Source organism: Labrus bergylta, chromosome 19 (genome assembly GCF_963930695.1).
Source record: "Labrus bergylta chromosome 19, fLabBer1.1, whole genome shotgun sequence".
NCBI lineage: Eukaryota > Metazoa > Chordata > Actinopteri > Labriformes > Labridae > Labrus > Labrus bergylta.
The window spans coordinates 1898286-1914019 of record NC_089213.1 but is presented as its reverse complement, the minus strand read 5'-3'; positions in this window follow the sequence as shown (position 1 = coordinate 1914019).

The window sequence follows — 15734 nt, the reverse complement described above, 5'->3', positions numbered from 1 at the left end:
TCTTTAAGCCGAAAAGCCAGGAACCAAACCGACACATCAAAATGGGAAAGATCCTAATTGGAGTCCTTGTCGCAGTTGCATCTTTTATGCTGGGTAAGAGAAACAACAAACTGGATGATTAATCAGGGATTTAAGATGTATAACTTTTAAAAGGCAAAAAATCAAGAACAAAAACCAGGCAAACGATTGGCTTTTTTAAAAAAATAATTGTTAAAAAGTATTTAATATGAAAGCGCTATATTGACAAAAATACACTCTATAAAGTTTCCTCTTTTGAAGATGAATCTTGATTATTTTTAAAGGTGGGAAATGCTTAAATTGATAAAATCTTTAGTGTAGAAATTTGATATAAAGCTACATATCTCAGGTGAATTTATTTTTATGTGCTGACAAATCAAAATGATGCCATTGCCTTGTTTTTTTTTAATAATGAGCATCCTTGATGATATCCAGCAAACCTGATGGATTCAGATGTGTATGCCAAAATTCAGAGACATTTGATACTAAAATGTACAGATTTTGATTGTGCCCCCTAAAAATCATTGTTGCTTACCAAAAACTGTTATTTGCAATTCTCAGGGGGAATACTTGATTGGAACAAAGTAGTTGTGTTATATCTGACAGCAGAAAGATAGATTTCTCTCAATTTCATCAACGCTCTGAGCCCCACAACAGACACTCCTTAACTTAGGGGTGATGGTAAAAGTCTAAGAGGCAGATATCTGGACAGGTGAAACTTAAACACCTAACAGCATTCTGTATCTCTACTGATATGCCTCCTCTGACACCGGATGGTTTGCTCTCGATTTGAGATTTCAAAACGTTAAAAGTAACAGGATGGCTTCTTGAAATGTTACTCAGAGTTTGATTGTGTAGCAATCTTGGGTGGGGCCTTACGACTTTTGTTTGGCTCAAGGTGTGGTCGCACTAAGACTCCCCTAGAAGAATGTTCGCTGAGAATTTAAAGAGCTGACAATAGGTCATGATGAAAGGTCAACAAAAGACTTTTACAGATACATCAATGCCAATATAAAGAGTTCAGAAGTGTTTTCATCAAAAGTCATATTAGAGAGCTTTTTGAATAACTGGAGTAATGGAGCCTGCCAAACATTTGTCAAATACTATGAAAGTTCAATATACTCGACGTAAAGGTTTTTCTTATTTTATTTATTGATTTGATGTTCATTAGTCACGGGACGAATAGGAAGCTTGTAAACTGAGTTAATTTTACAATGTACATCCCTTTAGGGGTGGATCATCAACAAAGATAGTTCAAAAACATTAACTCTGCAATGATATGAACATTTAGAACTCAGAACTCGGCAAGAGAATGGAGACAGAAAAAACATTTATTTTCTTAATCATTCATTTTAATGTTTGTGTTTCCTTTGTGTTTGTTTCAGTGGATTCCCTGAGCTGCAACCAATGCAGCTATGGTCTGCTTGGCTTCTGCGTTGGCTTATCACAGGAAACCTGTTCCACCAATACCAGCGTCTGCTTCACTGGGAAAGCATGTAAGTCATCTCCTCACACCTCTTCCATCCAAACATTACACCACAGCACAGGCATGATTGGATTCAAATCACTTCCTGTGACACAGAGACAAACTCACACACAGAACAACAAGAACAGACCACGATCCAGTCCAGCACGATGTAGTTTACCTGTATGCTGCTTTACATTTATAATATGAAATATACAAAGTTACCTCCCCCTTCTAACACATTTTTTTTTTATCTCCTCAGCTTTCCCATCAGTTTCAAGCACTGTGGGCTTCAACACTCAGGGCTGCAGGGAGCCTGCTGGCTGCAACACAACAACCAACAACACCTTATCCCTCCTGCCTGTGACCTACGAGGTTAAACTTGACTGCTGCTCAACAGACAACTGCAACCCAACCCAGGTCAGCGGCGCTCCATCCACCAAGATGACCTTCACCGCCGCCATTGGTGCAGCTATGTTGGCCTCCGTGATGGGAAGCATGCTGTAAAATACCTCAATACTGCCAGTCGCTCCAGAAACTGATTCGTACCAAAAACCACCAAACGAGGTTTAAATGAGATCAGAAGCACAATCCAAAGGAAACCCTTTTAGATCATATGGGTTAAGTTGTATCCTCATGTGCTGTGACACTCTTTATTTTTCACAAGTCAGATCACTCAGTGTAACTATGACAAATTATATCAAACCCAAAATTAAGGTGTGCAGATCCTGGGAGTAGATCAATGGCATGTTTCAGGGAAACATTGAGTTCATAAATCTTCCAGTCGTTGTTTTGCTTTGTTTTTTGTTATCACAATTTATTTATCCTTTTACTTTACTATGTGAATCACGAGACAATACAATGATGTGAAAATAAAGGTTTTTTTGAAGAAAAATATGCTCGTGCTTATCTTTTTTAATTAAACATCATGCAACATTCTGAATGGGAAAAAATTCAAAGTTATGATGATTAAAAGTGTGACCAGCTGATTCATGTGTGGGACTTAACAGTTTTTGTACTTTAGTTTCATTACAGCTTGAGCAGTCACTTTAAAAATGGGCTTACAGTATATTTGTTTGAAGATTTGTTAAATATGACACTCCATTACAGTTAGCTTAAATTAGCATATCTACTGGAAAGCGCTAGCCTGGCTCTGACCGATGAAAACATTATTCTCCTAGCTAATGAACTGGCTCTGAATGTGGCAGACCGCATATTGGATCGCTGTTTTTCTTGTATTTATAATGTTTAAGATGCACACAAAAAAGTAGTATGGATTGTATCTAACTCCATGCAACAAAGAGCGGAATGAGCGCACTTTTCATACTTCTGAACTAGTCCCAGAATTCATTAACTTTGACCCACTGTAACACCATTTTTAAGAAACCTGAATGAGATGTCTATATCAGAGCTCTTATGAATATTTCTATTCCTAATCATTTCATTTATTGTGTTTTGCTTCCTGTTCACTTTGTAAATGTTAAGCTAACCTGTAAAATTGTCCCTTGGCTTTTGTCTGTTATTTTGTATTTTGTTCTTGTTTTCTGACACAAATATCCATCAACCTTTTTGTTTGATTTTTGATTATTGTGTCAAATCCACACTGCACATTAACTGTCGGGTAAAAGCTATAGTTTATCTTGCTAGCTATGAATGTATATAAAACTGCAGGGAAGGGGATTTAAATGGACTATTTTGTTTGCAGATATTGAAACGATATCAACATGGCAGCAATTTGGAAAATGTCTGACCTTTATCATACGGTTTCTAAAATCAAAACTTTGCGTTTCCTGAACAGAAATGTGTTTCTGGATTGTTTTTTTGTGAAACTGGGAATGTAGACAATTTGAATAATGCAATAAAAATCCAAACTGGTGGGAATAACAGCGTGTGGTGTTACTGGTGTTCCCTCATTCTGAATGTTTGTCACCTCAAGGGGGCAAAGTTTGACCTCTTATCTCTTCACTGATCTTGTCCTGTGCTTGTGTAAGTCATGTTTACTGATGAAAAATCTCCTTCTGCCAAGTTTGAACCGTCAAATGTATCCCTAACTCTGAATCTTGGCTGTAGAAAATGACACCAACCGAATAAAAAAAAAAGTAACGATAAGAATAGCTTCACAGAAGAAAATATCTTCTATCTTAAGGTCTTGTTTGCTTTTGTAAACCATTTAACGATATTAGTATAAGTTTAAGTGAGCTCCATAACCAACCAAAACAATCCTCCCAGGAGCGTTAAGAAAACAACTGCTGCAGAAAATAACCATCAACAAAGTCAACCAACCAAACATAACCAAATCAAGACACCACAACCAAAGACAACACAACCAAAGACAACATAACCAAATCAAGACACCATAACTAAATCAAGACACCACAACCAAATCAAGACAACATAACCAAATCAAGACACCACAACCAAATCAAGTCACCATAACCATATCAAGACACCACAACCGAAGACAACACAACCAAAGACAACACAACCGAATCAAGACAACATAACCAAATCAAGACACCATAACTAAATCAAGACACCACAACCAAATCAAGACAACATAACCAAATCAAGACACCACAACCAAAGACAACACAACCAAAGACAACACAACCAAATCAAGACAACATAACCAAATCAAGACAGCATAACCAAAGACAACACAACCAAATCAAGACACCATAACTAAATCAAGACAACATAACCAAATCAAGACACCACAACCAAAGACAACACAACCACATCAAGACAACATAACCAGATCAAGACTCCACAACTAAATCAAGACACCATAACCAAAGACAACACATCCAAATCAACAGACCACAACAGAATCAAGACACCATTACCAAAGACAACACAACCAAATCAAGACACCATAATTAAACCAAGACTCCACAACCAAATCAGGACACCACAACCAAAGACAACACAACCAAATGAAGACACCATAACCAAATCAAGACAACCAAATCAAGACAACACAACCAAATCAAGACAACACAACCAAATCAAGACAACCAAATCAAGACAACACAACCAAAGACACCACAACCAAATCAAGACAACCAAATCAAGACAACACAACCAAAGACACCACAACCAAATCAAGACAACCAAATCAAGACAACACAACCAAAGACACCACAACCAAATCAAGACAACCAAATCAAGACACCACAACCAAAGACAACATGACCAAATCAAGACACCATAACCAAATCAAGACAACCGAATCAAGACAACACAACCAAAGACACCACAACCAAATCAAGACACCATAACCAAATCAAGACAACTAAATCAAGACAACACAACCAAAGACACCACAACCAAATCAAGACAACCAAATCAAGACAACACAACCAAAGACACCACAACCAAAGACAACCCAACCAAATCAAGACAACCAAATCAAGACAACACAACCAAAGTCACCACAACCAAAGACACCACAACCAAAGACAACACAACCAAAGACAACCCAACCAAATCAAGACAACACAACCAAATCAAGACACCATAACCAAATCAAGACACCATAACCAAAGACAACACAACCAAAGACAACACAACCAAAGACAACACAACCAAATCAAGACAACACAACCAAATCAAGACACCATAACCAAATCAAGACAACTAAATCAAGACAACACAACCAAAGACACCACAACCAAATCAAGACACCATAACCAAAGACAACACAACCAAATCAAGACATCACAACCAAAGACAACACAACCAAATTAAGACATCACAACCAAAGACAACACAACCAAATCAAGACAACACAACCAAAGACAACACAACCAAATCAAGACAACACAACCAAAGACACCACAACCAAATTAAGACAACACAACCAAAGACAACACAACCAAATCAAGACAACACAACCAAAGACAACACAACCAAATTAAGACAACACAACCAAAGACAACACAACCAAATCAAGACAACCAAATTAAGACATCACAACCAAATTAAGACATCACAACCAAATCAAGACATCACAACCAAAGACAACACAACCAAATCAAGACAACCAAATCAAGACATCACAACCAACGACAACACAACCAAATCAAGACAACACAACCAAATCAAGACAACCAAATCAAGACAACACAACCAAAGACACCACAACCAAATCAAGACAACCAAATCAAGACACCACAACCAAAGACAACATGACCAAATCAAGACACCATAACCAAATCAAGACAACCGAATCAAGACACCACAACCAAAGACACCACAACCAAATCAAGACACCATAACCAAATCAAGACAACTAAATCAAGACAACACAACCAAAGACACCACAACCAAATCAAGACACCACAACCAAAGACAACATGACCAAATCAAGACACCATAACCAAATCAAGACAACCGAATCAAGACAACACAACCAAAGACACCACAACAAATCAAGACACCACAACCAAATCAAGACAACTAAATCAAGACAACACAACCAAAGACACCACAACCAAATCAAGACACCATAACCAAAGACAACACAACCAAATCAAGACACCACAACCAAAGACAACACAACTAAATCAAAAACACCACAACCAAAGACAACACAACCAAATCAAGACAACCAAATCAAGACACCACAACCAAAGACAACACAACCAAATCAAGACAACACAACCAAATCAAGACAACCAAATCAAGACAACACAACCAAAGACACCACAACCAAATCAAGACAACCAAATCAAGACACCACAACCAAAGACAACATGACCAAATCAAGACACCATAACCAAATCAAGACAACCGAATCAAGACACCACAACCAAAGACACCACAACCAAATCAAGACACCATAACCAAATCAAGACAACTAAATCAAGACAACACAACCAAAGACACCACAACCAAATCAAGACACCACAACCAAAGACAACATGACCAAATCAAGACACCATAACCAAATCAAGACAACCGAATCAAGACAACACAACCAAAGACACCACAACCAAATCAAGACACCACAACCAAATCAAGACAACTAAATCAAGACAACACAACCAAAGACACCACAACCAAATCAAGACACCATAACCAAAGACAACACAACCAAATCAAGACACCACAACCAAAGACAACACAACTAAATCAAAAACACCACAACCAAAGACAACACAACCAAATCAAGACAACCAAATCAAGACACCACAACCAAAGACAACACAACCAAATCAAGACAACACAACCAAAGACAACACAACCAAATCAAGACAACCAAATCAAGACATCACAACCAAATCAAGACACCACAACCAAAGACAACACAACCAAATCAAGACAACACAACCAAAGACAACACAACCAAATCAAGACAACCAAATTAAGACATCACAACCAAATCAAGACATCACAACCAAAGACAACACAACCAAATCAAGACATCACAACCAAAGACAACACAACCAAATCAAGACAACCAAATCAAGACATCACAACCAAATCAAGACAACACAACCAACGACAACACAACCAAATCAAGACAACCAAATAAAGACATCACAACCAACGACAACACAACCAAATCAAGACATCACAACCAAAGACAACACCACCAAATCAAGACAACCAAATCAAGACAACACAACCAAAGACAACGTAACCAAATCAAGACAACACAACCAAAGACACCACAACCAAATTAAGACAACACAACCAAAGACAACACAACCAAATCAAGACAACACAACCAAAGACAACACAACCAAATCAAGACAACACAACCAAAGACAACACAACCAAATCAAGACAACCAAATCAAGACATCACAACCAACGACAACACAACCAAATCAAGACATCACAACCAAAGACAACACAACCAAATCAAGACAACCAAATCAAGACAACACAACCAAATCAAGACAACCAAATCAAGACAACACAACCAAAGACAACATAACCAAATCAAGACAACACAACCAAAGACACCACAACCAAATTAAGACAACACAACCAAATCAAGACAACCAAATCAAGACAATACAACCAAAGACAACAAAACCAAATCAAGACACCACAACCAAAGACAACACAACCTAATTATTATTGATGATGATGGTAATGACGATGGTTTTTGTTTGATAACCATGATTTTAAGATGGTTTCTATATTGATTGAGCTCCCAAGAACAGCTGTCAATGTTGTGCTTTGCCTCTGTGCACTGCCTGTCAGCATTAGTGTCCGATCAGACTTAAAACTGTTCATTTGCACATACTGACATCGTTTTCCTCCTCTCTAGATCCTTGCTTTTGTTTTACTTACTCTCTGATGTACGTTGCTTTGGATAAAAGTGTCTTAGGGTATTATAAAAACTATCCCTTCATCCAGTGTATCCTCTGGAGTATCTAGGGTTCTTCTTAAAAGCAGGAGATATGGTGACTACACACCATCTTTATATGACTGAAACACATAAAACATAAAAAACTACAACAGGCTGTATAGCCGATATACAAATAGACTATATGAAGTATATTTAATTTCTAAGAACTCAAGGTTATATATATCAGTACTGTTTTTTTAGTTCATTAATATTTTACAACTGATGTCAAGACAATGCTTTAATTTTTTAGAATGAAACAGAAACAATGTCATAGGTGACAATATTGTTAAAAACAACGGGTTGACTCTGATTGTCATCATATAAATCATATGTAAGATAGAAAATGTGAGACAAAATGTATTAGGAATAATAATAATTTGAATCCTGATGACAGATACAAACATACAAGAAGATGTTAATGGCGTATGTAGACTCCCTTATTGTAAAGCTCAGGGAAATAGGAACATTTGGTGCCCTTCCATTTTATACATAATAACTTACTAAATTATTCTTGTTTTTTATTGCTGTAATAAATGAAAAAGACTAGAAATTATCAAGTTTTGGTCTTAGAAATTATTTTAATGTGTATTTTTAAACTAACTGAAGTGTTTTTATGTGACTGAGCTCTTCTTTATTGTGCAAATGTTTAAACCTTGTGATTCGGTCACACATGAATGACTCATTCTGTGACTTGCCCGACAGGTGGGGTCAGTTTGTACAACACTTGGTTTTCAATTAAGCCCTACCCCATTTTCTGCTCTCAGTGACACTTCCCCCAAGGTGAAGTTGAAGACAGAAGACTTGAACCCCCCGCCTTTTTCACACCCTCCCATCACCTGTCTCCAGGTATAAATCTCAGGCCCCACCAAGCAGGCTCCTCAGTCTCACTTCACACAGTATCCCATCACAGGATCTTTTTCTCTAAGCCGAAAAGCCAGGAACCAAACCGACACATCAAAATGGGAAAGATCCTAATTGGAGTCCTTGTCGCAGTTGCATCTTTTATGCTGGGTAAGAGAAACAACAAACTGGATGATTAATCAGGGATTTAAGATGTATAACTTTTAAAAGGCAAAAAATTGAGCACAAAAACGGGCAAACGATTGGCTTTTTATTAAAGAATTGTTAAAATGTATTTAATATGAAAAGTACACTCTATAAAGTTTCCTCTTTTGAAGATGAATCTTGATTTGTTTTTAAGGTGGGAAATGCTTAAATTGATTGAAATTGAAATTGAAATTTGATATAAAGCTACATATCTCAGGTGAATTTCTTTTTTTGTGCTGACAAATCAAAATGATGCCATTGCCTTGATTTATTGAATAATGAGCATCTTTGATGATATCCAGCAAACCTGATGGTTTCAGATGTGTATGCCAAAATTCAGAGACATTTGATACTAAAATGTACAGATTTTGATTGTGCCCCCTAAAAATAACCTCAATATCATTGCTGCTCACCGGAAACTGTTATTTGCAATTCTCAGGGGGAATACTTGATTGGAACAAAGTAGTTGTGTTATATCTGACAGCAGAAAGATAGATTTCTCTCAATTTCATCAACACTCTGAGCCCCACAACAGACACTCCTTAACTTAGGGGTGATGGTAAAAAGTCTAAGACGCAGATATCTCAAGCTCTGACAGGTGAAACTTTAACTTTGAGCAACTTAAGACAGCTTGTTTATATCTCTACTGATATGCCTCCTCTAATACCGGATGGTTTGCTCTCGATTTGAGATTTCAAAACGTTAAAAGTAACAGGATGGCTTCTTGAAATGTTACTCAGAGTTTGATTGTGTAGCAATCTTGGGTGGGGCCTTACGACTTTTGTTTGGCTCAAGGTGTGGTGGCACTAAGACTCCCCTAGAAGAATGTTCGCTGAGAATTTAAAGAGCTGACAATAGGTCATGATGAAAGGTCAACAAAAGACTTTTACAGATACATCAATGCCAATATAAAGAGTTCAGAAGTGTTTTCATCAAAAGTCATATTAGAGAGCTTTAAATAACTGGAGTAATGGAGCCTGCCAAACATTTGTCAAATACTATGAAAGTTCAATATACTCGACGTAAAGGTTTTTCTTATTTTATTTATTGATTTGATGTTCATTAGTCACAATGTACAAGAAAAAAAAACCTCATCAACAAAGATAGTTCAAAAACATTAACTCTGCAATGATATGAACATTTAGAACTCAGAACTCGGCAAGAGAATGGAGACAGAAAAAACATTTATTTTCTTAATCATTCATTTTAATGTTTGTGTTTCCTTTGTGTTTGTTTCAGTGGATTCCCTGAGCTGCAACCAATGCAGCTATGGTCTGCTTGGCTTCTGCGTTGGCTTATCACAGGAAACCTGTTCCACCAATACCAGCGTCTGCTTCACTGGGAAAGCATGTAAGTCATCTCCTCACACCTCTTCCATCCAAACATTACACCACAGCACAGGCATGATTGGATTCAAATCACTTCCTGTGACACAGAGACAAAATCACACACAGAACAACAAGAACAGACCACGATCCAGTCCAGCACGATGTAGTTTACCTGTATGCTGCTTTACATTTATAATATGAAATATACAAAGTTACCTCCCCCTTCTAACACATTTTTTTTTTTATCTCCTCAGCGTTCCCATCAGTTTCAAGCACTGTGGGCTTCAACACTCAGGGCTGCAGGGAGCCTGCTGGCTGCAACACAACAACCAACAACACCTTATCCTTCCTGCCTGTGACCTACGAGGTTAAACTTGACTGCTGCTCAACAGACAACTGCAACCCAACCCAGGTCAGCGGCGCTCCATCCACCAAGATGACCTTCACCGCCGCCATTGGTGCAGCTATGTTGGCCTCCGTGATGGGAAGCATGCTGTAAAATACCTCAATACTGCCAGTCGCTCCAGAAACCGATTCGTACCAAAAACCACCAAACGAGGTTTAAATGAGATCAGAAGCACAATCCAAAGGAAACCCTTTTAGATCATATGGGTTAAGTTGTATCCTCATGTGCTATGACACTCTTTATTTTTCACAAGTCAGATCACTCAGTGTAACTATGACAAATTATATCAAACCCAAAATTAAGGTGTGCAGATCCTGGGAGTAGATCAATGACATGTTTCAGGGAAACATTGAGTTCATAAATCTTCCAGTCGTTGTTTTGCTTTGTTTTTTGTTATCACAATTTATTTATCCTTTTACTTTACTATGTGAATCACGAGACAATACAATGATGTGAAAATAAAGGTTTTTTTGAAGAATATCAGTTGCTCGTGCTTGTCTCTTTTAATTAAACATCATGCAACATACCCAGGCTATCTTTGGGTTTATCTTCACTAACTCTGACATAAGAGATCATGCTTAACGGACACATGAAGCTGGTTATCGACCTGATAAGTAAACCAATAGGTTCCAAGAACACATTCACATAAAAGGGGTGGAGTTAGATTCATATAACCATAATAATCATCACAGAGTCTGCTGTCAGCCCATCGTCATATCTAACCAACAATATTCACATATGAGGAAGATTACACACAGACTAAAGTTACTCAGCTGCAGCAACAAAGAGAAATCGATTAGTATAAATGTGCAAACTTTGACTTATTATATTCGTTAGTTCACCTTAGATCATAATAAATCCTGTTTTTCCCCTTAAATGAATGTGTTGCTCTGACATAACAGTATAACAGTTTAACTTGTACCTGTTAGTAAAGCTCAACAGGTGAATGGTTGCCAAACTTGTCACTCCTGAAACCACATCACTGTCAAAGCCTGTCAGTGCAGTTTACAGGACACAGGACTCAGGAGAGCAACAGATACTGTGGTTACAATGCAAGACAAAAGGTGTGACGCCCTGCCTTCTGTCTGCAGGTTTCTTTGGCTTCCTGGCTGGGCAGACAGTAGGCGGAGTCAGGAAGGCCATTACACCTGAGTCCATCAGGACTCACCTTATTTAAGTGGCTTCCACTCTAACTTGTGTCTCTCCTTTTTTGTTTGCACTTCCCAACACTAAACTCATCCATACATTGCTTTCTTCACTAATTTGACAGATTTACATAATTGTGATTTTTTTATGATTTTTCATGTGTGATACCCTTCTTTGTCACTTACTTTGAGCAAAGTATGTGACAAAGGCTAAACACAAACTTTAAAATGATATTCATTCAACATCTGCATGTAAGAACAATTATGTTGTTTTCATCAAATAAAACTTGCTAATTTGTTAGATTTCTGCAAAAAGAGGGAAAAAAAGGGTCAAAATATTGAGCATAAAGTAACAACAAAAACCTTGACCGACACAATCTATAATGACATGAAACAAAAAGATGTCGTGACAATATCCACTAGGTATATAAAGTACATTGTCAGTTTAAAATCAAATTTTTTACTGTAATATTTGCAAAGAAGGACATAAAATGTGGCTTGTTGTTTGGTAAAAACTCCAAAGTTCAGACTCAAGGACTCAAGAAACCAGCCTGATGAAAGGCAGAAAATCACATTTTTTTGGTTTTAAGGTCAGCTCACTAAATGATCAGCAAAAACAAATATACATTCTTCTCTGGTATTTAGTCAGGATACAAACAAGCTGATACGATTTTAAAAATCATACAGTCATATTTGAGGGTGTATCTTCTTAAATCTTATTTTTCGATGCTTTGAGAACCATAAACCAAATATTGCTGGGGTTAGTAATGTAAGAAAAACTTCTCAAATCAATGACAGCCTTCTTTTCTCTCTGCCTGCGCACCAACCACAATAAACATTCCCCATGATTCTACCTCATGTCTGCACAGACAACACACTAACAAAGACGCACACCTTCCACTGAACTACATGCACACACACCTATCCATAAATATCCATCACTACACCACCCTCTCATTCTTCTTTTATTTCATGAATCCCTCAGGCACATTCTGGTGTACACTCTGTTATTGAGAGCCATGCTTCTCACACACATGAAATACACACATGTACAATCAGTGTACAATCAGGACCTGTGGGCATAGGTGGAGAGATGTCAGAGTGGGGCTGCTACACATGGAGCACACCAGCTGTTGTGGGTTGCTAAAGGGCACATCAGCAGTACTTGGGAATTGACCTGGCACCTCTCCAGCTACCAGAACGACTTTGATATTTGTTCCGCAGCAGGACTCGAACCGACGACCCTTCAGGGTACCAACCCAAGTCTTTTTGTTTTATTATGTTTTTCTCAATTTGTTTGATCCCTGCACATATATCTTTAGCCTCTCTATGTCACTTGTAACGGTTTCACCTTTTTTTCACAATAATTAAAGGAAAAAGGAAAAACACCAGATCCATGAAGACTTGAGCAAGAACAACCAAAACTATCTTCAGAGAAAAAAAAATGGTGTGCGGTTATGTGGCCTTTAGCTTGCCTCAAAGAAATACTTTCTGTATTTAAACACATTGGATTACACGTTGAGACGTTATGAAACAAACCTTGATAAAGGTGGAACTTAATGGAGTCAGATATTTAAAATGTTTCCCCCCACAGTTGAGCCCTCTCCTGTTATACCTATAAAACACTCTGAACTATTCATTCACAGTCGAGTCCTTTAGCTTACTTCTCATTCTTCTTCTTTCTTATCTTGTGCACAAATATTTGTAGTTTATATCATTTAGTTTTACTTCCTAAGATGCAAAATAAATCCTACATGATTATATGTTATTCTATCCACTGCTTGAAAGTAAAAGGAGTGTCTGCTCATTGCTCTAATATTTTCTTTTTTTTTTGTCATGTGACTTTGGGCTGAAGTCTTTTGATAATTATGTGTGTTAACAATACATCACAAAGGTTCAAACACAAATGTAAACACACACAGGAATGAGTCATGTTTTCAAGCATCATTTAAATGTTTTTGTAGGGCTTTAGACTTTACTGATGTCAAACAAACCGCTGTTTGGTTTGCTCTTTGAAATAGGGTTCAGCATAAAGGGTTAATCAAATATCAATATCAACATTGTTCTATTCTCTGTGTTTTCCATGAATGATTCAATGCCCTGACGCCAAACCATGTAGCCTATAAAAGCAGGAGCTGATTTCACTGCAGATGCTTGTGTAATGTTGGATTACTGACAGTCTCTTCCACCAGCTGTTTTTTCATTCCCATCCTCTTAACTTTGCTGAAAATTTCTGAATCTGCAAAGAAACAAGATGAAAAAGTTCATCTGGATCTGTGCAACATTGACGGCAATGTTTGTTACAGGTAAGAGCAACAAACAGCAAATTCTTTAGCAGATATATATATATATATATTTATGAACAGGAACATTTGGTTAAATTCCTTAAAACTTGTATCCTCAATTGTCTTTTGTTTTAGAGATTTCTTTTTGGGCTTTTTGTGTCTTTATTGTAGAGATAGGACAGTGGAAAGAGTCAGAAATAGGGAAAGAGAGAGAGTGGGGGATGACATGCAGGAAAGGAGCCGCAGGTCGGATTTGAACCTATAGGCCGTCCGCTTGGAGTACTCCTCTGTCTGTAGGGTGCACGCACTAACCACAAGGCTACTGGCGCACCTTAAATGTTCTTTTAGAGGTTAAAACAATCTGACAAACAGTTTAACACTAAATGTTTAAAGTGAATTTTGTTGTGGCTATTTAATGTTTTTTTCTTGTTGACTTTATAAACATGTTTAATGCAAAGAAGGCATTGTGACAGCAAGGTGAAGGGGTGAAATATTCAAATTAGAGTACACTTAAAATATCACTGATGTATAAAGTGTCACTGTTTCCTCCCAGGTGAGTCTCTGATCTGTAACACCTGCAGAATGAACATTGTGGGTAAATGTCTGTTTCCATCCACTAAGACCTGCAGTGAGTCTCAGACCAGCTGCTACTCCGGAAGACTGGGTGAGTAACACTTGACAGATCATCTCCTTTACAGGTCATTCTCAGTTCTTCAGAAAATGAATGTGAGGAGTGAGGCTAGATGTTTGTGTGTGGATGTTGTAACAATGTTAACCAGAGGAACAGATTTAATACAACAGACTATTTGATGCTGCTGAAGCTGAATAACCTGACAGTGCAGATTAATGTGCGGGCTTTATAAAATACCTTCCTTATCAAGATCCAATAAATGAATAAATAGCCTACATCAGGGGTGGGCCACATGCGGCCCCCATCAACCCTCAATGTGGCCCTCAGGTCAATTTTTACATATCAATGAATTGGAAACATGAAGAAAATGTGACAAAATCTGCCATCAAATCATGAAAACCAGAAATATGTCCATAATAATATTTGATCACTGGTATATGTTGAGTTAAATTTGAGACATAATTGATTTTTTTTATAATTGATTCATAATTTATTGTTTTTAAGGGCCAAATTTATTGTTACAATTTGGCCCTTTGGCAGGGAGAATTAATTGAATGTGGCCCTTGCCGTGACCAAAGTTGCCCATCCCTGGCCTACATAAACCAATAAGTAGCCTAAATATAAATTCCCCCCCCCAAAAAAAAAAACTATGTAAAGATTAATCTACGATTGAGTCATTGACGTTTTTTTAAAAATGTCTTAAATTTTCAGATTTGTATTCATACAAGTTGACTTGTTGTTATGTAGATGTTAATGCTGTCTTTTTCCTCCGCCTCTTATCCCCCTTTTTTTCTTTTTTACTCCCAGACAGATTAGTCCTCTTCATTTTCCTTAATTTAGTTTCATTAACAAACAAAGGTTATTACAGGAATAATGCAAGTTTTGATTAGCAGTGCATCAGGAGTGAGTTCTGTAAGGCGGGACTTTTCTGTCATTGCAAACGTTTCACATTTTGATTCTCTGCAGCGGATTAAAGTTTTTCAGCTCTTTGGGGCCCCCTGCAGCATGGAGCTGGAGCGTGAACCAATTGCATGCCTTGCCTG